General features: G+C 41.2%; 1 protein-coding gene across 11 annotated transcripts in view; it reads left to right on the plus strand.

The window, feature by feature from the left end:
- The window catches only part of RBMS1 (RNA binding motif single stranded interacting protein 1), a 212,328-nt gene that overhangs the window by 92,934 nt on the left and 96,559 nt on the right, over positions 1-22,835 (plus strand). The gene's annotated exons all lie outside the window — the stretch shown is intronic.

The raw sequence follows: 22,835 nt of genomic DNA on the forward strand, positions 1-22,835 counted from the left end.
TTCAGACAAAATAAATTATCTGCCAACTGTCATATGTTTTGTTTTTAACGTCTCCTCTTTTAAGGTTAGTTTTCCCACCTATTTTATTGTTTCTTAAAGCATTTATGAAATCTAGATTACTGACTTGGACAGTCAATCTAGTTTAAACTATCAGTGACCTAGAAAACCCACAGGTTCTAATTATTAATGGACATCCTTTTGCCCTCTAAATTTGTTTTGTCTTTTTCACCTAATTGGCTGTGGGTAGACAAATTTACATATGTTTAGCCCCTTCCTGCCTGACTTACTACAGCATGCAAAATTTGCTCTGTGGTTTCTAGAGTAAGTTCCTGTATAGAAGAAACCACAGTTTCACTTTACATCCCTGCTGTGTGCTAAAGGCCCCTCTAGGACACACTGAAATGTGCTCTTAAAAAATCTGAATGACCAGTTCCTTGCCCTTTGTTACCATTAAGATATTTCAGGTACTAATAGTTCACCTGGATACTTTCTCTTTTCATGTATCTTTAAGGTTCGTAGTTGCTTAGTCTCAAGAAAAGTGGGTGGGTCCCTGTCAGAGACTCACTGATTCTTTCTGGTGTCTACAACGTGAAAATTTATTCTGAATGAATCCTGTGATGTGATAACTAGTGCTCTGGATGAAGTGATATGAAATAATGTCTGTTATGTCATGTGTATCACAAAAGAAGCATACAATATTAGTGCTGAAAGGACCTTAAGAGATACACTTCTGTAAGTACTCATTTTAGAGTTGAGGATGTTTCAACATCACACAGCTTATTTGTAACAAAGCCAGGACTAGAACACATGTATCCAGGCCATAGTGCAGTTTGAACCTTTTCAAACGAATCCAGCTTGGATTATTATTCATTCAGTCAATATTTTAGAGACCAGTATGGGCCAAGCACTGTGTTAGGCCCTGAAGGGAATAAGACATTGATGATTTTATTTCTCAATGTTGTAGTGAAATAGGGGCTGTGGAACAGGGGTATAAATAACTATACAAGGTAGAAATGAATCAGTGGCTTAGGAGGTGTAGCTATTTAAGAAGTGCATGGTGTGAGAACATGTCTAACCTATAGCTATCATGCTCCGATTGACCTTAATTTAGATGATTTGACTTTTAGGTGCATTTGATTTGATTCCAGATAGAAACAACGTTCTCAATTGGCTGATCCATTTTGTCATTGTGTTGATTGTCACATTAGAGTTACCCTACCCTTTAATTGACTGTATTAAGCTACTTATTAGGGCATAAAGCAGAGAAGAAACGGAAGTATGTCTTCCACATTCTTGGCATTAATTCATTGCCAAATTTAGTTTAATTCTCTAAGAGGGGTGTGGAAGAGCTAGAGAGCACAAAGAGAAATTCAGGCAAAAATGGTACTATTTCAGTTTCTAAGAGGCTCTTCTTTTCATTGTTCACAAGTCAAAGGTATGAAGTAGGGTTGGAAAACATCACTTGTGGAGCTGGGATTGTTGACAATCAAGGGAAACAACAGATCAAGGTTTACCTAAAAATTGCTCGTACATTTCACAGACCACCTACAACTGGGGTCAGCATACGGTTGTCTGTGAAGGGCCCGATAGTAAATATTTTAGGCTTTGCAGGCCATAAGTGCTCTGTCACAATTACTTAGCACTACCTGTGGCTTCAAAGCTGCCATAGATAATGCATTCGGATAGGCTGTGTTCCAGTACACTTTGTTTACAAAAGCAAGTGGCAAATGGGATTTGGCCTCTGGACAGTAGTTTGCTGTCCAGACCACCCCTGATTTATGGAATCCTTTATTCGTTGTCTCTTTTACCAAAAGGTGCACAGAACCAACTGAAAGAAAGTGATACTCAAACCAAATAGTAATGATACTTATTAGCACCATCAAAATAGAGTAGACAGAGAGTAAAACCAAGTGAGTGTAGGTTTGATTCTTAGCTTTGATCAGAAGGTTTTGGATTAAAGGCTCAATCTTTTTTTTTTTAAATAAATTTATTTATTTTTGGCTGAGTTGGGTCTTTGTTGTTGGGCGCGGGCTTTCTCTAGTTGTGTCGAGCGGGGGCTACTCTTCGTTGTGGTGCACGGGCTTCTCATTGCAGTGGCTTCTCTTGTTGCAGAGCACGGGCTCGAGGCACGCGGGCTCAGTAGTTGTGGCACGCGAGCTTCAGTAGTTGTGGCTCACGGGCTCTAGAGTGCAGGCTCCGTAGTTGTGGCACACGGGCTTAGTTGCTCCTCGGCATGTGGGATCTTCCCGGACCGGGGCTCGAACCCGTGTCCCCTGCATTGGCCACTGCACCACCAGAGAAGTCCTAAAGGCTCGATCTTGACCAGATATTTTGTTTGGTTGTATTCGGGGAGGCTTCCTTCATGTATCTATGTAATCAATACTACCTTGGTCTTTTTTTTTTTTTTTGTATTTTGAATCCCTAAATCTTGGTCATAATTCTGAAATGGTGAGACAAGAGAGCCGTGATAAAATAGAAATAGCATCCTAGGAGTAAAATGTTCATTTTTTTTTCTTTAAAAATATGTTTGGCGTAGTTTGCTAGGGCTGCCATAACAAAGTTCCACAAGCTGAGTTCTTAAACAGTAGAAATTCATTTTCTCACAGTTCTGGAAGATAGAAGTTGAAGACCAAGGTGTTGGCAGGGCCGTACTCCCTCTGAAGGTGTTAGGGAAGAACCTATTCAGGCCTCTCTCCTAACTCCCGTCTTCACATGACATTCTCCCTGTGTGGATGTCTGTCTCTGTGTCCAGATTTTGCCTTGTAATAAGGACACCAGCCATGTTATGAGTCCACCCTAATGAACTCATCTTAACTCCATTACCTTTGTAAAGACTCTATCTCGAAATAAGGTCACGTTCTAAGATACTGGGGGTTAGGACTTCAGTGTATGTGGGGTTTTTTGGGGGGCGGGTGGGGGAGGACAAAATTCAACCCACAACAACCTGGTACCAGACATTCCTTCACCTTGAGTGAAGCTCATCAGTTGGGTACCCTGGTGGACCCCAAATAAAGCTAAAATGCTTCGTGACTCACTCATGGTCACTTTGGCTTTCATAACACAAGTGTTACACTGGTGGCCCTCTTGTGCATAGCATATAAGGAAATGCTTTATTTTGTTGTTGTTTTTCACCTGTAAGATAAACGATATTTCTTTACAGAAATAGCTTAAACATGTAAATAGCTACGGATGCGTCCATTTCCAGCCATAATCATCAAGGACCTTGAGGAACTAACTGCTCTGTCCCTGATCTGCTTTGCTCAAGTCCATACCTGCCATTCCAGTCAAAAGTACTTTCCTTGCTTCTTGAAGTCTGTTTTTCCTTCCTCTCCTCCAGTCTTTTGTTAGGCTATCACAGATGGCCACGGAACTCCACACTCTCATCGGCAAGCTCACTTTCCTTTCTTCTGGAAGTTGAAGTTCAAGGTCTCCGTCTTCCAGGAAGATAATCTCTGTCATCTCCCTTTTCTGCAGTTCCTGCTATTACATTAGAGCAGAATTTTGATGTGATGGTTTTCCATTGACCGCATCTCAGCTGGGATGTGTATGTGGTGGTGTGGAGAAGCAGTAATGCCCTTTATACTCAGAAAGGGATGAATCGCACCATTACCCATTAAGGCATCAGGTTACCTCTAGGGACTTGGAATGGAAGTGAGTTCCTGAAGTTATTAGGTAAGTCCTTCGGAACAGGAAGATTCTTGCCATTTTTAAGTTTGTTTTGAAAGCTATCATAGAGCTGTAGTTCTGTAAGAATGTGAAGCCGTATCAAAGCTTCTTGAGTCTTATACAAAAAACTTAAAGCTATTCATACATTCCATTAGAGGTGCCTCACTTTTGTTATTCTTTCTTTCACTTTTTCTTTCTTTTCTCCGCCTCCCCTCTTTTTTTGACAGATACTAAGGGCACATCTTGATAGCACCAATTTTAAAAAAAAAACAACTAAATTAGTTATTTCTCTTTACCAAAGTATTCTTCATTATATATAATTGTTGCTTATTTGCGGAATTGTTCTAACTTTTTGTTTGGGTGTGTTCCTCATTACCAGCTAGGTTGTTTTAAGATCTCTGAGCACTTGGAAACTGTATTTCTTTGCAGTATAATGTTTATGGTGCATAGTGTTTTATATACATATTTGGGGCACAGTATTTGCTGCTTTCATTTTCAGGTTTTCTTTAAAAATCCTGTTTCCTTACTGCATTCAGGACATGGACTTGCTCATGCAGAATTTTTCAGAACTACCTCAGCGTGTGAAGTTAGACATACTTATCAGTTATTATTTCGGCAAGAATTTATCAGTGACTGGCAGTGCTGTGTGTCGGGGAAGGTACATTTCTGCCCAGAATGAGGTCATTGGGTTTATAAAAGCAGCCACTTTCTGAAGTTTGTTTGTTTTCTGCAAATAGTCACATAAACCAAAGTAAGGATTGAGACAATTTGTAACATGAACACGTGTGGAATTGACTCCCTGACTCCGAATGGGAACAGAAAGATGTTGTCTCGTAACTGTCTAGGAGATGCACTGTGGAAGGCCTCGTCCCAGGGGTATCCTCTAAGCCGATGAGTTGACATTTCTTTGTACCCAGTGAAGTGTATGTAGAGCTGGGCACTGAACTCTCTATATGACTGTTAGTGAGAAGCCACGAAAACCTCTCACATCTGAGGGAGGGTTAGTAAGAAGTGTCAGATCAGGGAACCAGAAATTGCTTGGATCAGCTGATGGAAAAGAGGATTTAGAGGGTGTGACTAGAGAGTGTGCAGTTTTAGAACCGGAGACGCCTTTTCCTGCCGGCAAGTCCAAGGATCCAGTGTCATTTGGAAGAGCTGAAAGATAAACCCTGTGGGGAGCAAGGGGACAAGATGGCGGCTGCTGTGCGAGTAGGATGGTCACCGCCAGGGTGCTGGGACGTAAGTGGGTAGGGGCCTCAGTGCCCTGAAGACTCAGATTAGCTGTAGAGGCCGTAGCGTAAACCTTCCAGAGTAGGAGGGACACCAAGGTCTCTTGAGTCTCAGAGATGTGCTCTCTTTGTTCTGCTGTTTATGTTGGCATTTCCTGAAGTGTGGTCCCTGGACCAACGGCATCAGAATCTCCTGGGGTGCTTATTAAAAAGGTGAATTATTGGGTCCCACTACCTCACTTTCTCAAACACTACAGGGGCATTTTAAGGTCTCTGGGTGACTTAGAAGCTCACTGAAATCTGAGGACCACTGGGTGAAATATTCCTCAGAAAAGCTCTGCCTGTGGGCATCTTCGGTGACGAAGAATGAGCTAGCTTATAAAGCAGTGATCTTTTAAGTCCAGGGGTGATGTAGGCAGGAAATGTAAATGGTGCCAAGCAAGAGAATGACAGATGTATGAGTAACTGAGTCAAAACTGGGTCCAAAGAAAAATTGGGATATATCTCCCAAGGCTGACATCAGAAAAGCTAACAGCACATGTCCCTTGCAACCTGGGTTGGCCAGAGCACTGGACCAGCTGGGCTGATGCATTTGAGCCATTCTGCGTTCCTATAGAAAACTGGAAACGGTTTCAGAGGTCAGTCTGTAGAAGTGCTGAGCCAGCTAAGATGCCAGGGCCAGCCATGAACCTCAGGGACCAGATGAAAATCTTCAAAATCTAGTACACAGAAAGCTGTTTCTTTTTTTCCCCCGGTAAAGTTTTTGCCAGACATGTTTTTTAAGCAACTGCCTAGGGTGTATATGTGTGTTGGGGGGGTGGGAGGAGGTGTATATGCTGCTAGTTCTGTGTACTTGTTGGGGGAGAGGACATGGCAGGGAGGAGAGATTCCTGAGCATCTCATAGTCTACCTAACTGTATGTGTATGATGAGAGTGGGTTTCCATTTTATTTGCTTTGTTGACCTTTTTCTCAGCATCTCTCCCCTACGCACTGAGTGGGCAAGACTGCCATTGGCAGCAGGGATGAGAAAGGTTCCAGGTCTCACACCATTGCTGAGACACTCCCCTCCTCCACAGCTAGACAGCTGTCTAATCAGAAGCAAGCAAAGGACCAGCCCATCAGACAGTGGCACCTGGCTCCTTGCACTTCCACGTGCATCTTTTCTGCTTGCTTAGCCACAGCCCACAAACCTTGGCAGTTATTGTTAATGTTAGGAAACGACATTTGGTCATTAAAAGCTCTTGCTAATAAAATTTAGAGATCTACCCGATTTTTATTCAGCCCTCTTAAGGGAATAGGGCAAAAGAACCATTAAGAGAAAAAGAGTAGTTAGTGTAATCTCACTTGCCTCAGTGTTTTCCCCATCATTGCCGCCTCCCCAGCCCCATTTCCTAAAGCCACGATTGGCAGTCTTTTGATATTTGTAACTTCGATATTGACAATCATATATAGCTCTGTCTCTAGCTAAGAGGGAAAAAGCAGCCCGGAAAGTCAAGAGGTGGGGGTAGTCTTAGGATTTGAAAAACCAGACAGTAAATATCCTGAGATAAAACTTGTTGAAAGCAGCAACTTGTACACCACGTAGAAAACATGCTTCTCAATTCTTCAGGTGACGTCCAGCTGGGAGGAATGGTGCACTACAGAGAATATCAATTAGCAGAAGGATACCAGTACACTGGAAGATAGGCACCAGTTAACAAAAAGAGGGTTAATGGGAATAATCATAAAATTGTGCCGTTCAGTTAAAAAAAAAATTCTGAGGGAAGTCGAATACGTCCAACTAGGTATGTGAAAAGAGCTGTGTGGTTGGTTTGACCCCAAATGAATTAGCCAGCTGATTAAGCTTAGACTGTTGGTGTCGTTTTACCTACAATTAATAAAATTTGAGTATTTAGATTAAGAAATGAAGTCATCCTACTGCATGAGTATTAAAAGTTCTCATCCAAAAGTTCATCTGTAAGTTGAAATTTTAAAAATCAGAACACTTTTTTTTTTCTCATAGAAACATTGTATTTGGTGAACTGGTTCCTAGGTTTGCCAGTCGAAATGTTATTAATAATAGCTAGATTCCTCAGTTAGCCCCAAAGCCCATGGTCTTCTAATGGAATTTTAGAAATGACGTTGCCACCTTCAGTTCTGAGTCTCTGTTGAACAAAGGGTTATCGTATGGTACGTTCAGTAGAGGAAGAGAATGCCTTTCTCACTTCTAATAATCATAGTGAAAAACGTAAATTGAGTGGCCTTTTGCACTCTGCCTCCTCTCTCTCTGAAGGTTGAAGATAGCAAAAGTTAGGCACCTCTAATGGAACATATGCACATCTTTAAGTTCCCTTGTGATGCTCATCTCAACTGTTTTAGGTGATGACTGTTTCACCACATCAGATTCAAGAAGTTTGGGAATTTTAAAAGAGGGGCCCTAACCCAGATGCACCTCTAGTTGGAATTTTAAGTGTAAAACTCACCCAAATGAAAAGGCCCAGGGAATAGGAAACTTTTGGTTAGCCAGCCTTTCCAGGGAGCCTTTCCTGGGGAATCAGCTCCTCCAGTTTCCCTTGCCTTTCGCAGCATCTTCCACTTTTGAACCCACAGGGTCATTTTCATTTTCAGTTTTCTCCATTTTCTTCTTTACTGTGGCTTTGCAAAGGAGCCTCAGAGTAGGAGGAAGGGGGATTGAGAAGCTACTTACCTGTATAAGTCAGTTTCAAGCTTAGGACTGGTGGTGTCTGTACTGAGCAGAGCCCTCTTGGCCATCTGGGTACCAAGTTGCGAGAGGAACACTGAGAAGGATGGACTCAAGTGTAGCTGGCAGTCATTAAGCGCTTCTTCCAAGCTTGGCATTTCACTAGGGGCCCAGCAGTGATTAGCTTGTGCTGCCTTCACAACTACTCTGTGAGCTAGCATAGACAGTGTCATCCTTACTTTACAGATGAAGAGATGAGATTCAGAGATAATTTGCCTTAGGTCAAGTTCAGTGGTAGATCTGAACTTGAGGCAGTCTGATTTCAGAATCCATCCTTTCAACCGTAATTGCTTTACTACCTCCTTAGGAGTTGTCTAGGTCAAAGAAGTTGTTCGGTTATTGTTGCTTGTCGGGAGGTTTAAAGGAATACCTTTGGGGGGGTGATAGTTATCATTAAAGATTTAAATTTGGATAAAAGAAGGGGAGACTAGACTTGTATGCTGTGGCAACTAGAAGTGGTTTAGAAATAAACTGGGGCATCTGCTGTCTTGTAATGGCCCCCCACCTTCACCCCCCCATCTCTATGCCATAGAGGGAAATCTTCCTTTGGATATGAGGTTGGACAAGATGACCCATAAGTTTCTTTCTGGATATAATTATGGTTAATGAATTAATCGGTGTTATAGTGGGTACAGATGTAAAGTAATTCTCTGTACATGTTCTGATTACGTAAGTAAGTTTAGGAGAAGTAAGGTTAGGAGGGTCAAAATGGGCCTTCAGAGAAAGTCACTGTAGTGGGTTGAATAGCGTGTCCCAAAATTCGTGTCTAACCAGAACTTCAGAATGTGACTTGATTTGGAACTAAGATCCTTGCAGATGTAATTAGTTAAGGGTCTTGAGATACAATCAGAGCAGAATTAGAGTGGGCCCTAAGTCCAATGACCAGTGTCCTTCTAAGAAGAGGAGAGACACAGAGAGCTGACCACGTGAAGGCAGAGGCAGATTGAAATTACGCTACCTCGAGGCAAGAACTGCAGGAGCTGCCAGAAATTAGGAGAGCAGGAAGCAGCCTCCCTTAGAGCCGTCGGGGGAGCATTGCCCTGCTGACACCTGGATTGCCGACTTCTGGCCTCCCGGACTGTGAGGCAATAAACATCTGCTGTTGTGAGCCACTAGGTTTGTGGCGATTCGTTACAGCAGCCTTAGGAAACGAATCCAGCCATTTCCCACTTTCTCCCCATTTATATTTTAACTTCGGTATAGCTTAATATACAAATGTACCATTATAGTTACTATACAAATCTAAGTTTTAAATTTCCTGACAGAAACTAATGACATTTGAATTGTATTAGGATGGTGATACTTATATTTAATGAACTTTTTTAAAGCGATGCAGTTCATTTCAAGGAGTAGCATTTTCTCTGTCTGTTCTTCTAAAGCCATGCGGCAGTTGAGGGGGCGGTGGGTGTGATTTGTGGTTCATCCGAGAGAATTTTATCAAAATACTCAGATGCCTCCATTAAGAAGTTAGTCCTCTAAATAACTCTCTGTCGTACACTTCTCTAAGGTTAAAAATCAGTTCAAAGGATTGGAGGGAAGGTGTCATTTTTCAATTGAGAGTCTACTAAAGCAACTCCTGGCAAGAATGAATAACAACTGCCTGACCAGATGTGGCCACTACCAAAGGCAGGAGGATCCCAGAGTGATTATACCTTCTTGAAGGTTTATAGTAATTCTGATTAATCTGTTTTGAAAAGACAGATACCCACATATCTCAGGTATCCAAAGGCAATACGATTAAGATTATTAGGACTCATCTTTTTCTCTGAATTATAATTCTCACTATCAATCATAATTTGTCCAGCATCCCTGGTGTTTCTGAAGTCTTAAACTAGGAATTTTAAAAGTCTACCTGTCATAGAGTTGGGAGATTGTTCCAGAGATGCCACAAGTCTGGAGAAGAAATATAATAGATTTCAGTGAAAATAGAGATCTTGTTTCAGCTACGAAAAGGGTATGATTGATGCATTTTGCCCCAGATATCAAACTCCTCTCTAAGACAGACCCTGCCATCATCCAGCCCTGGCCAACTCCTCTCACCTCTTTATACCCCAGAGCTGTTCAACATACAGCAGTTAAAGCCCTGCAACAGTTGCATGGTTTCTAACATATGTCAGTCCATGTTTTTTCCCTCACCACGTACATAAAGTGCTTGGTCCAAGCTCTGTGCTGTACAGGGTGGGATAGTCAGGCAGGATGTGGTTACATGTCCTCAAGGGGCTTACAGGCCAGGGAAGCAGATTTATTCTTTAATTCAAATGTAGAAATAACCATGTTAGTAAGTGTTAAACTTTTGTTTAGATTAAAATACCATGTACTGAGAAGATCTAAAGGAAAGCATGTTGCCTGAGTGTTTTCTAGCGATATTCCTACACAGTCTGCTGTACTGTTGGGATCGGGGTAAAAGGGAACGTATCAGTAAGTTCCACTGTTTTGCAACCAGTTTCTTGAGCCAAAAACCTTTTGGTTATGTTTTATTGATGGGTATTAGGAAGATTTTTAGTAACCATGACATAGGCAGAATATTCATGGCAAAGGTCATTTTTTTAAAAAAAGAGTCTTTAGGTAGAGCAACTGTGTATCAAATAAGGCCCCCAATTCAGTGAAACTCAATGGCACACCCCTCCCTTAATGCCTACTTTCTCTTCCGCTTAGCTCCTAAAGAGGTTGTCAGGCAGACCGTTTTTCACATCCAGACGGCCACCTCCTCAGTGATGTTGGGAAAATCTCTTAACTTCTGTTCTCTCAGCTGTAAAATGGTGAAAATTATACCTCCCTTATTGTGATTAAATGAAAGAATACATATAAAGCACCTAGCTTGGTACCAAAAGACACAATAAATGCTCAACAACGTTAGCGATCAGTACGGTGAATAACACTCAGTTCTCTAGAAAAAAATGTTTGCAGTAAGCTGTCATGGTTTAAAATGGTGTTCTCCCTTTAGCTGTTGCTTATTTCGCTCTTTTTAAAGATTGTCTAGGTAAATTTGGTAGTAAAACGATCACAGATTACAGCCCCAACTAAAACAGGTAAACAAATGGCTAAGCCTACTCCCCTCAATTAAAAGTATTATTCTTGACATCTTGTCTCTTTCTAGAAAGATAACTGCTAGCGAGCATTTGCACATCAGCTATTATCGCAAGGTATGTTTGGATTTTACAGTAAGAAAGAACGAAGATGAAGTTAGAGTCTCCGATGTAGGTGATGCAGGCAAAGTTTCCATGTGTATTTCTGGGGACAGCGGAGTGAGATAACCTGTCTAAGATTTTAATGGATAAATTCTGGCTTCAGTATTTACAATTGACATACTACCTTTCGAAAAATGTATTCAGGCAGGATTAAATTGTTTTTTAGATCTGCATCTCTTCCTAATTTGCTTGGTACTGGAAGTTCTCCTAAAAGTAGGATGATGGTGTAATTTGAATAATTCTTATGTAACTGGGAGCAGCTACTGGGTTGCACAGACAAGCAGAGCAGGGGCTGACTGGCACCCTCCGTGCCTCGAGGTGAGGACCTCCTTCTCCAGCTTCCCTGGCTGGAGTGTAGAAAAGGCAGTTTGCCCATTCATTCCTAATTTTTCCCCCCATACTAGAAGTTACAGTGCCTGGTTCTGGTCTTTAAAAAAAAAATCTACCATTCTTCTTAGTTCATTCTTTTGTTCTAGGTCCCGATTTTTAATTTGGGCAGAGAGTACTGTTTTGAGATTAAATCTAGTCCAAAATGTAAAGGAAATATCCAAAGACTTGAATTTTAGGATTTTTTTTTGAATTTTAGGATTTTTGATGTCTGTATGGAGAAATAGAAATTTTAAAACTGTTTTTGTCCGCCTCCTGCATTTTTTCTGTTTCAGCAAAATAGTTTGGTAATGCACAGGTTCCCTGAAGTATCCTTGCTGCTACTTTACATTTACACAATCCAGAGAGCTGCTACTTCACATTCACACAATCCGGAGAGCGTAGGAGATCCTAGGTGGCTTGCAGGCCACACCTGGACCATTCCCGTCTGCTCTGTCAGGACAGGGGTTCACAGCGGTGTTTTTCCCTTTCCTGTGCCGGCAGTGCTCATTGGCTGCTTTGGTTTAGGTGGGGTGGGTGCAGAGAGCTGGCCCCTCATCACTGGTCATCGAGTGTAGAGTCTCCTGAAGCCAGTTTCCATTTAGGTACAATTGTCTTCACCACTGTGTTTCTTTGTCGATGGGTGGGAAGAGATGATGTCATTTTCTTGTGCATTTAGAAGGACAGAGATTTATGAAATCCAGTTTGGGTACCTGTCACTAATAAATTAGGTTAATCTGATCATGATTGAGAATGAAAGATTGCATGTTTGATTTCATGAAGCAAAGGTAAAGGATATTTTATATGCTACATAGTGAAACTAAATATAAGGAGAGGAGAAGGGGATGGAAAGGCTCAATGGAGCTGTGCTGCTGTGGGGTGTGTGACCCCCATACCCGACCCCCCAAATTCACAGAGGTTCCAGGTCTCCTTTCTACCGAGAGCTAGAACTTGAATCATACTGGCCCAGGTTTCTTGGAAAAGAAGGTCCCTCTGAAATTTTCAACTTTCAGTCAGTTTCAGATGAAACTGATGCTTTGTGATTAACTTGAGCAACAGAAAATAAAAGGTCTTCAGGAAGATGAATAGCTTCACTTTTTTTCTTCTTGAGCAACAATCCCTACTTTAAACAAAGAGTATTGTGAAATAATTTTTCTTTTGAAAAAGAAGTCCTGTCTGGCTTACATAAATACTGAAACTGTTTCCCAGATTCCACTTACTGCAGAGTGAAGTTGTACGTTAGTTTATCTACTTCAGAAAAGATGAAGAGAGGAGTGAACCTTGCCAGCACTTGGGTTGGTTACCTTCCAAGGCACCCAGGTACTCCAAGGCTGATACCATCAGTCCTGAAGTGATTAGACAGCAGTAGTGCATGGGCTGGCTCCACAAGAGAGAGGAGAGTCTCTGGGCTGCTGTAAGCAGTGGATATTCAGTCTAAATATACAAGAGAAATCCCACAGGGAAGAAAACTTGTTCTGCAAAAAAAAAAAAAAAAAAAAAAAAAAATGAAGAAATGCTTACCCAGGTCAAAAGAGGAACAGTTCTTTAAGTATACTGGTGAGCTACTGGGAGCAGTGTTCTCATAACTTTGGGAATTTCTGAAGGAAAACCAGCTGGTCTTAGAGAATGAATATGAGTATAGCCACTGTGAAGCTTTAGGATAAAACCAGACACTGGAATACATGAAAGGAAAATCTTCCAAGTCTCTAAGTTTCTTTGTAAGGAAACTGAGGGTTGAAGTTTCTTGGTTTAAGTGAGTGAATTTGTGACACACATAGGGAGACTAGAGAGTGGGCGGACAATTCTAGAGACTTTTCAAAGGTTTCTGACCTAAGCTTATTAAATTGCCATTTGACCCTGAATGTACTTCTCTGACAGAAAGGCACCAAACTGCTATAATTAAGCTGTTTGATTTATGTATCTTCTTGTAGATGGTACAGATAGTGATTGTATTATTCACAAATTTTTAATATAAACACAAAAATAGAGTGGTGGCATTCACAAGGATTTTTTAGGAAGTTTGAATTGTAAATTTAATAGATGGTGTGAGTTTCCTTTTTTTTTTTTTTTTTTTTTTTGGTAAGCAGGAAATTGGATGTCTAGCATACACTTGGACATCCAAGCAAGCAGTCTAAAATATGAGGTGTAAAAGAGGCAGTACAAAATACATACTTTTTCTATGATACCTTAACAAGACTAGCACATCAGTTTTCCTTTTTAAGACTCATTGAGAAAACTTGGCATGTACCATTATAATTGCTACAATCCTTGTAGCAAATAAGGGCTGGTGCCCTTTGACAGCACTGGTGGGAAGGGAGACCTAGTCCTGCCTTGAATTAGCTGTACGCCGTTGGACATATACATGCTTTGACTTCTTTGGGCCTCAGAGGGGTTTCCTGGAAAGTAAGGTATTGAATTGGATCAGTGTTTATCAACATTTTAAAAGTCAAGCCTTCTTGAGTAAAAATAAAAATACCGCCCCTATCTCCACTCCCCACCCATCTTTTAATATTCTTTTATACTTCCAGTTGAGAATTACTGGACTGCATGATCTCTGATGTCTCTCTCAGCTCTGGAAAGCAGATGAACAGAGGTTTTCATTTCATTTTATGGGTAGATGCACCTCGCTCCTTCTTAAAGTTGGAAAGGGCCCTTTCCAGAATTCACTGTCACTCACCAAGAGTATTTATTGCCCTGAGTCCTTCCTGTCTTATGCATGGGCAACACCCAGAAGCTTGCTAGAACTGCAGAATCTTGGCTCTACCCAAGTGGCTGAGTCAAAATCTGCATTTTAACAATGCAAGTGATTCCTGTGCGCATCAAATTTTGAGAAACGCAGCAGAGCACTGTTTTGTAACCTGCAAGTGGCAGCATTAGTGGGGTGTGGAATCAATTTAGTAGGCCGCTACTAAGTCGCTACCAGCATTTCTTATTTAAGGAAATAGGCAAGAAAAGGTACTGTTAGGGTACATTGCATAGGGTAAAGGAAAATAACTTCTACGTCTTTGCCTGTATGTGTATACAGTGTTTCAATCTCAGGCAAAAAATTAATTTTTTAGGTGGATCTCAGGCAAAAAAAAAAAAAAAAGCCACTGTGCTTTGTGTCTCAGAGACAGTGTGTCTCAGAGACAACCATCTGCTTAATCCCTTCTACTTACTCACAGACATTTACGTAGAAATACATACACAGAGATACATAATAAAAAGCTGTCCTACACTAATTATCATATTGTGTCAGATGTAAACTGCTAAATTGTACCATGAAAAAGCAATAAATGTGATTATTAATTTTTTTGAGTTGTAGCAACTCAAAAATTTTTCCTGTTGAGGTTTTACTTTGGCTATATACAAATCACAGCACGGTCAGATATGATTTCATTTTTTGTATTATTATTATGGGAAGATTTCAAATACTTGTTCAGTTTCCTGAAAGTACAGATAATGCTTTTTTCTCCAGGGACTGATTTGTGAAACCCATCACGCTGCAAGCTTATTCACATGTCCCTTTGCATCTTGGGGGAAAAAAAAATTGAATAAATTCATTTGGGGTTTTTTGGGGGTAAGCTGGCTCATGTTTTTCTAACTTTATGTTTAGTTAATCACTTTACAGTACTTTCAATAAGTGTTGTGTAGTGTAAAGAAAGTATATTTTTAAATAGGTAATTTCCACCCTGAGGACTTTGCAATCTCAGCAATAATTCTTTACTTACAAAAAATGCTAGAAAATACAAACTGTACTATACACAGAGTTTTAAAAACAGCTCATTAGAGAAATGCAAATCAAAACTACAATGAGATATCATCTCACGCCGGTCAGAATGGCCATCATCAAAAAATCTAGAAACAATAAATGCTGGAGAGGGTGTGGAGAAAAGGGAACACTCTTGCACTGCTGGTGGGAATGTAAATTGATACAGCCACTATGGAGAACAGTGTGGAGACTCCTTAAGAAACTACAAATAGAACTACCATACGACCCAGCAGTCCCACTACTGGGCATATACCCTGAGAAAACCATAATTCAAAAAGAGTCATGTACCAAAATGTTCATTGCAGCACTATTTACAATAGCCAGGAGATGGAAGCAACCCAGGTGTCCATCATCGGCTGAATGGATAAAGAAGATGTGGCACATATATACAATGGAATATTACTCAGCCATAAAAGAAATGAAATTGAGTTATTTGGAGTGAGGCGGATGGACCTAGAGTCTGTCATACAGAGTGAAGTAACTCAGAAAGAGAAAAACAAATACCGTATGCTAACACATGATGGAATCTAAGAAAAAAAACAAGTCATGAAGAGCCTAGGGGCAAGATGGGAATGAAGACACAGACCTACTGGAGAATGGACTTGAGGATATGGGGAGGGGGAAGGGCAAGCTGGGACTAAGTGAGAGAGTGGCATGGACATATATATACTACCAAACATAAAGTAGATAGCTAGTGGGAAGCAGCCGCATAGCACAGGGAGATCAGCTCGGTGCTTTGTGATCGCCTGGAGGGGTGGGATAGGGCAGGTGGGAGGGAGGGAGATGCAAGAGGGAAGAGATATGGGAACATATGTATATGTATAACTGATTCACTTTGTTATAAAGCAGAAACTAACACACCATTGTAAAGCAATTATACTCCAATAAAAATGTTAAAAAAACAAAAACAGCTGGAAGGAAGTTGACCATGCTGGTATCCTAACTCCATTGGGGTGAGGCAGGAAATTCAGGCTTTGCAGAGGTGTTCTGAGCTGTCATGATAAAGGTAATGCTGCACTTCCCTTAGGAAATTTCCTTTTTTCAATTTATTTTGAGTAAAAAGGAAGAGTTTGTTCTTGTCCCTTTGCAGGGCTCTGTGTCAAGGAACAAAACAGGTGTGGATTTGAAAATTCTTCATTTGAGACCCAAAAAGAGAATAAGAACACTCTCTATGCACCTGCATTCAGAATCCAGGAGAGTAATCAATTTTGTACCAGGAGTTTGGCAGGATTTTCTGTTTACCGTGTTCCAATAGCTGGTTGTTATGAACTTTCTTTTAAGGTGGTTTTGGAGCTATTACATGGTCTTTTGATGTATAAGAGATTAAATAGAATGTGAAATGCAACTTTTTACTGATTACATGTTGAAACAGAAAGATGTGAGGCTGTTAACCAACAAGAAGTCTCAATAGGTCCAAGTTATTCAGCTATAATATTTTCATCTGAAGACCACTCTGGCTCTAAGAACTCTGAATATTATATCTTTAAAAAATTTTTTTAAAATTTGTTTCTTTAAACTTTAGTTGTACTTTTAGTATAGCTTCTGTATTTACTGTATTTCCTCACAAACATCTGTGGCTAAACAGGGACTCTGTGCTTGGCTTAAGTGGTATAGGGAGGTGAGACCACAGTGCGCCTCCTGTCTGTCTTCTAGCTGCGCATGTAGTTGGGTGAGTCTTCTTTCTCGGGTCTGCTGATTCAACCTCTTACTCCATTTCTCTGGCTGTAGGTGCAGGTAGATAAGAGGACCCAGGGGCTTGGCTGGGTTTTGTCCTGATATGCCTTAGCTGGAGACAGCCAGAAGCATTATCCAGCCTTAGAATTCGGAAATGGAAGGGAGCTTAGAAATCACCCAGTCTAACCTGCTCATTTCCCAGGCGAGGACCTCGTGCTGCTCAGAAATGATGCTCCAGTTACTGGCCGAGGCAAGACTGGACTCCAGATATGCAGATTTTTCCATTCAGTCATTTTTCTTTTGTAGGTAGAGAGGAGGGGGGAGAATTTCCTTAGGTTTATGTCCCCCACAAGCTGTGCTCTTCATTTATCATCTTAAAATTTTCTGTTCTCCCTGTGAGACTCTGAACAGTCATGTGTGACATTATATCGATATTCTATATCGATTTCTAGGTAATCCTCCTACCTTTCTAGTGTCATCCCCCCCACACACACACCTTCTCCTCCCCAAACATCAGCTTGTCCTAGCATACCCTTGAGCCAACCAAGAGAAAAGACCAAGGAAAAGAGGTTGCTCTTTTCCCTGGCTTCATGAAGAATGATGCTTCCTATCTGTATCTTGGTCGGCTCTTCTCCTCTGCCCACACACCCACCCCTTTCAGGACTGCCTTTCCTCTGTTTTTAATGACTTGCCGTGAATATCCAGCTCCCTCAGCCATCTACTCCCTCAGTGAAGCCGCCTTCAACCTTTCTGTCCCAGGCCCTCTCATCCCTCTCATCTCATCTCAGGGATGAGCACTTGGTTGAACTCTTAACTACTTTTAGAAACCGTACCATACCACACCATTTTACGTGATGCAATTAAGGGTAGATAAGGCCAGGAGCCCACTGTTAAAAGCTTTTCCTTCCTAATGAATGTGCTTTCTGGTAAGGAAGTTTTGAACCCGTTGCCTTAAGCCCCTCACTTACTTTCTTGGCCTTCCAGTTTTCCGGTGAATAACATACTTAATGCCTTCAGTGCGGAATCTTTATGTTGTTTTTTGTTTTGCTTTTAAAGATTTTTTTTTTTTGATGTGGACCAATTTTAAAGTCCTTATTGAATTTGTTACAGTATTGCTTCTGTTTCATGTTTTGGTTTTTTTGGCCGCGAGACATGGGATCTTAGCTCTCCCACCAGGGATCGAGCCCGCACCCCCTGCATTGGAAGGCGAAGTCTTAACCACTGGACTGCCAGGGAGGTCCCTGTTTTTTTGTTTTTTAAAGACTTTTTTTAAAGAGGAGTTTTAGGTTTACAACAAAACTGCGAGGGAGATACAGATTTCTCACCAACCCCGGGTCCCACACACTCATTCGCTTCCTCCGTTATCCGCATCACTCGCCGGAATGGTACATTTTAAAATTTCAGTGCACGTCTGAAATTTATTTTTTTTTATCTGATGGACTTAGGTAAAGAGATTTCTATGTAGAGATTGCAACTTTACATTTAAGGATGAGATTTGATAACTATCTTAGTGAATATTAATTACGAAGCCTTGGGAATTTTTAGTTTTAGATTTTTTAAATAGCCAACATAACAACATGGACCTCTCTGCTTCGACAGACAGAATCCAAGCAAAAGAATACTGAATAACCTATTGCTCAGTTCCATAGTTTGAGGCTATAAAGTTTGTTTCCAAACAAGGAACAGTGACAATATGAGACCCAGTTCATTAACTAATTAGCTATGTGATTTTAAGCTTTGATATCCTGGCATCCAATGGGATTACCTGATATCTGCCCATTTGTCCTCCTTCCCACATGATGGGTAAGTAAGACCCTGCATGTGTGAAGGGGCACCATTGTTCTGGGCTAATGTCAGTGCTGTCCTTTCGCCTCCTGGCCTACCCGGAAGAACATCTGCTTCCTGGCCAGCTTCTCATCTCTCACTAACTCACCTCCCACTTCTCAGCTGTGTACTTTCCCAGCTCCCTGTGCCAGGAACTTTATCTTTCTCAGTTATTATTCCTAGCCCTTTTGGAGCCACTCAGATGTCTAAATGGAAACAAACCAACAAAAATGTTCTGACTGTGACAAAATTGGCCTATTCAGATGATCTGCCCCCCCCACCCCCGTTCCATAATTCCTCTAAATTATTAAATTTCCTTTGTATCTTGAAAGCTTTGGGAGAAGAACCAGTATATGGCGTTAGTTTGGTAGACAGTGCCTTTGTGTAGTACTCAGTTCACGCCAGGATTGATACTATACTATTTCCTGGAGAAATGATGATGTCCATGACTTCTGTCTGCTCTCAGGAGCAACTGTAATGATTATTTTGCTTCTGGATAAAGGAAATAGTTGATGTGGTAAACCTCCCTGCTGTTTGGTGGTGGGGTGTGTGTGTGTGTGTGTGTGTGTGTGTGTATAGTAGGGGGTGGCAGGGTGGGGACAGGGATTATGGATTATAACCTTAAACTATGAGGATGACAGCCTTAAAGAAGACTTGAGGGTAATTAAAAGGCAGATACTAGGTTTCCCTTCCCTTCAAAGTATATTCTTAGGAAAGTTACTAAGTGAGGGGGTGAGGGAAGAACAGCTTCAGCTATAAGATTGGTCAGAGCACTATTCTTGAGCCTATTAGAAATAGGAAGGAAATAAGACAATAGAATTTATAGTGACAGGTCTTTGTTTTTTCATTGTTCTGTGCTGAATAGAAATCTACAACAATGTACATGATTACTAATATATTTTTAGTTCACACGTGGTTAATCCCGTTTTTAAAAGAGACTTAGATTTGCATTTATATAGAAGAGACTTCTTAATGTGCATTGGGGTGAGGGGTGATGTGATGGGGAGGGAAATAGATTTACCATACGTGTAGTTGCGTGTCTGTCTTTTAGTGTAGGAGGTGAGTGGGCTTTCCTGGTGGGATGGAGGCATCAGAGCTGTCCACACAGGAAGTCTTCCCTGAGTGCTGTCCACACAGGAAGTCCTCCCTGATTGTGGTCCACACAGGAAGTCCTCCCTGAGTGTTGACAAGCCCTCTTCCTGCTGGTGCCCACACCCACTCCTGCAGGGAGTGCAGAGAGGCTCTGCTAACAGAGCCACCCATTCATTCACCACCAACTTTATTTTTCTATCACTTTAGGCATGCGAATTCAGCCTAGTTAAATGTTATTGTGAAAACTGAATTAGCTTGTTTTCCCTGCCCTTGGATAGATAACTTGATAGGTATCTTGTTTACCTGACCTGAAGCAGTGAGATTAGGCCAGAGAAGGCTGAGCTACAGACTCCTAGGCTCTTGTGGGATGGGTCAGCACTTAGCTGTGGTCATTCAGCCACCCAATTCCTTAAATAAATAGGTTGAATTTGTGAAAATTGTCCACATACTTCATCCAAGGGGTGGAAGGTGGGGAGTGTCTTTTCAAATTCTAGGGCAGCTTAGGGGTTTTTGAGAGGCAAAATGTAAAAGGACAACCAGTGATGAAAATGGAGTTTGATAAAATATTGTCCACTTGTAAGCTTTTTTTTTCTTTCTTGTTTTTTTTTTTAAGTCTGTGGTTCATGCTGTTGAGGCACTTGACTACAAAGTGTAATTGCTTTAAATTGATCAGGGTTCTGAAGTGTAGATAAAGACTTGTCAGTGTTTGTGTTTCAATCTGGGAGTGAGGGTGTCATTCTTCACTGGTTAAGTGGAGCCTTCCTAAAATGGTGACTCTGATGTTCGGCTGTAACGTGCTGTAGCTTTCCAAAATTGTTTGCAGAATTCTTTTAATGAAAAGATTTATAAGGTCGAATTTTAAAAACTGACCTTTTTAAGGGTTTTGTTAAAAAAAAAAAAAGCACAAGTTGACTGTTGCTCATTAAATTAACTTAAAGGCACCTTGGAATTTTTTTCTTAAAAAAACTTAGCCACCAATGGTATTAAGTGTCATATTTCAGAAAAACTTCAATTTCATAATTTAAGTTGCAGGAAGAATGGACACAGAAAAATGAAATAATATTAATAGTTCATTTAGGATATAGACAGTGTTTTGGGTGCCATTCAGAGTACAGATCAAGGGCTCCGGCTTTGTTGTCCAGCAGATCTGAGTTCAAATTGCAGCCCTGCCGCCTACTAAAAGTGTGACCATGGCACATTACTTAACGTCTCCTGAGACTCAGTTTCCTGATCTGCAAAATGGGAGAACAATAATGCATCTGTCTCGTTTGGATTAAGTAAGATGACGCATGGCACAGTGTCTGGCACATATGAAACATGCAGGATATGACAATAATCATTGCCCTGCTCTTAACAATTATCATTAACCCATTCTGAATATTTTGGAATAAACTCCTTTATTGTGTTTGCATTTTCTTCTTTGAACATGAGGAAGTCTTTATCAGGATTTAAATTTTTAATTTCAATGAGTTCTAAAAACTCAATCTTTGATCTAAAAGTTTCTGTACCAGAAAATGGAATATGGACAACTTGGACTAATTTAATGCTTCTTGTCTTTAGTCATCAACTATTTCTGAGAGTTGATAATAGGATTCATTTGAATTTAACCTTGGTCACCAGGACTCACCAGAGACCAGTCACCCTCCTCAGGATGCGTTCGGGACCTCCCTTCTCCCAGGTGGGATCGGAATACTAGGAGATTTCTTTCCCCCAAAGAGTAGGTTAGAGAGAAAGTGGGGAGGCACAGACTGTATATGCTCCCCACCTACTTCCAGCATGGGAAAATATTGCTGTCATAAATATGGAGGCCGGTCGAAGATGCATTCCATCAGCTGTGTAGATCACGGCTCTGCTTCTGCCAAATATAGATACATAAATAAAAGCCTGCTCCTTCACGTCCAGGAGATCTCCAGATAACTCACACATCCACATGTTTCTTTTCATTGTGTAAGTCTATGCCCGACACTCCACTTTCCACCCCAGAGAAGAGCAGAGGTGAGAGCTGAGGCAGACTTGGGATGCAGTCTTTCAGATGCCTGCTGGTTCACTTTCTTTGGGTGGTGTCATCCCACTGCAAGGTGGGCATGGACCCAATCCACAGCTTCTGTCAGACCCCTGCAAGGTTTACCCAGGTGACCACGTTTCATCCCCCGACTGCAGCGCTGAACACACCAGGTCCTATGGTGAAAAGCTGTGTTTGAGGCAAGCACAGGCTGTCGGATGTGAATCAGAGGCGAGTTAAGAAAAACTACGGTCTTGCCTAGATGTCTACAACTGTCAGTTCTTTGTGTAAATCGAAGGCTAGGGACAGGGTGGCGATATATGTGTTAACTTCCCAGCCCCTCTGTTCTTCACTGAAGTGAGAAATAGAGGGTGCCTTGTTGATGGCAGGTTGCAGCTAGCAGTTATATTGAGTGACTTTGGAGAAGGGACACAGACCTCTGTGTGGCACAGCTGGGAGGTCTGAGGTGCCAACAGTGGCAGAGCAGGAGAAGGGCTTAGTTTATACCTGGAAAGCTGTTTTTATCCCTTAGAGACAAACAGGGATGAGAGGAAAGGATTTGAGTTCAACTGCTTATTAAGGGCATAAATCAGATAGACTTGATAGGATATGATCTCAGACAGGTTTTGTTTGGATTAAGCTGTGCTGATGTTCCTGGTTCAAGTTCAGCCTTCATTTATACATTGACTGTTGTTAACCCTTCTTGCACCTCTCCTTTCTGAAAAAGAATCCCTCGAGATAAAGTGGTGTTTGGACTCTGATTTTAATTTAGCAAGGGCGCTGGGCAGTGAGAAGAACAATCTTCATAGTATAGGCCATGAAGAAATGGTTACATGTCTAGATTCATGAGGTGCCCAGTGCCTCAGGGTACTGTGGAGTTAGGGTGGCCGTGGCAGAAACTGGGTGCAGAGCCAGATAATCTGTCCTGGAAAGCTGAGTTTGCTGACAAGGTCAGCAAGGTTATATTTATTGCAGGGGGTCTACGTTTTGAACTTTCTAAAGTGGAATTTAATTGTGTCCTAGAGATGCCTCATTTTCTTGCTTATGGTAGTAAAAATCAAGCTGTAAGATTTGAAAATTTTGTTGAATGTCTAGTGACTAATTTTACATCTTCAAACTGTTACTCAGTGTCAGTGATGCCCTTGGTTAGTCTATTTATTATTTAGAAGATGTGAAGTAAAAACAATTCCTGTCCTGGTGTGAAACTGCAGAGCATTTGCTGTGAGGACACTTTGGGGTATGCTGACTTCCATGTCAAACTGAACCATTTAACTTCCTCAAAGGTCATGTGTGTGGCATAGG

This window comes from Lagenorhynchus albirostris, chromosome 6, assembly GCF_949774975.1.
Source record: "Lagenorhynchus albirostris chromosome 6, mLagAlb1.1, whole genome shotgun sequence".
Classification (NCBI taxonomy): Eukaryota; Metazoa; Chordata; class Mammalia; order Artiodactyla; family Delphinidae; genus Lagenorhynchus; species Lagenorhynchus albirostris.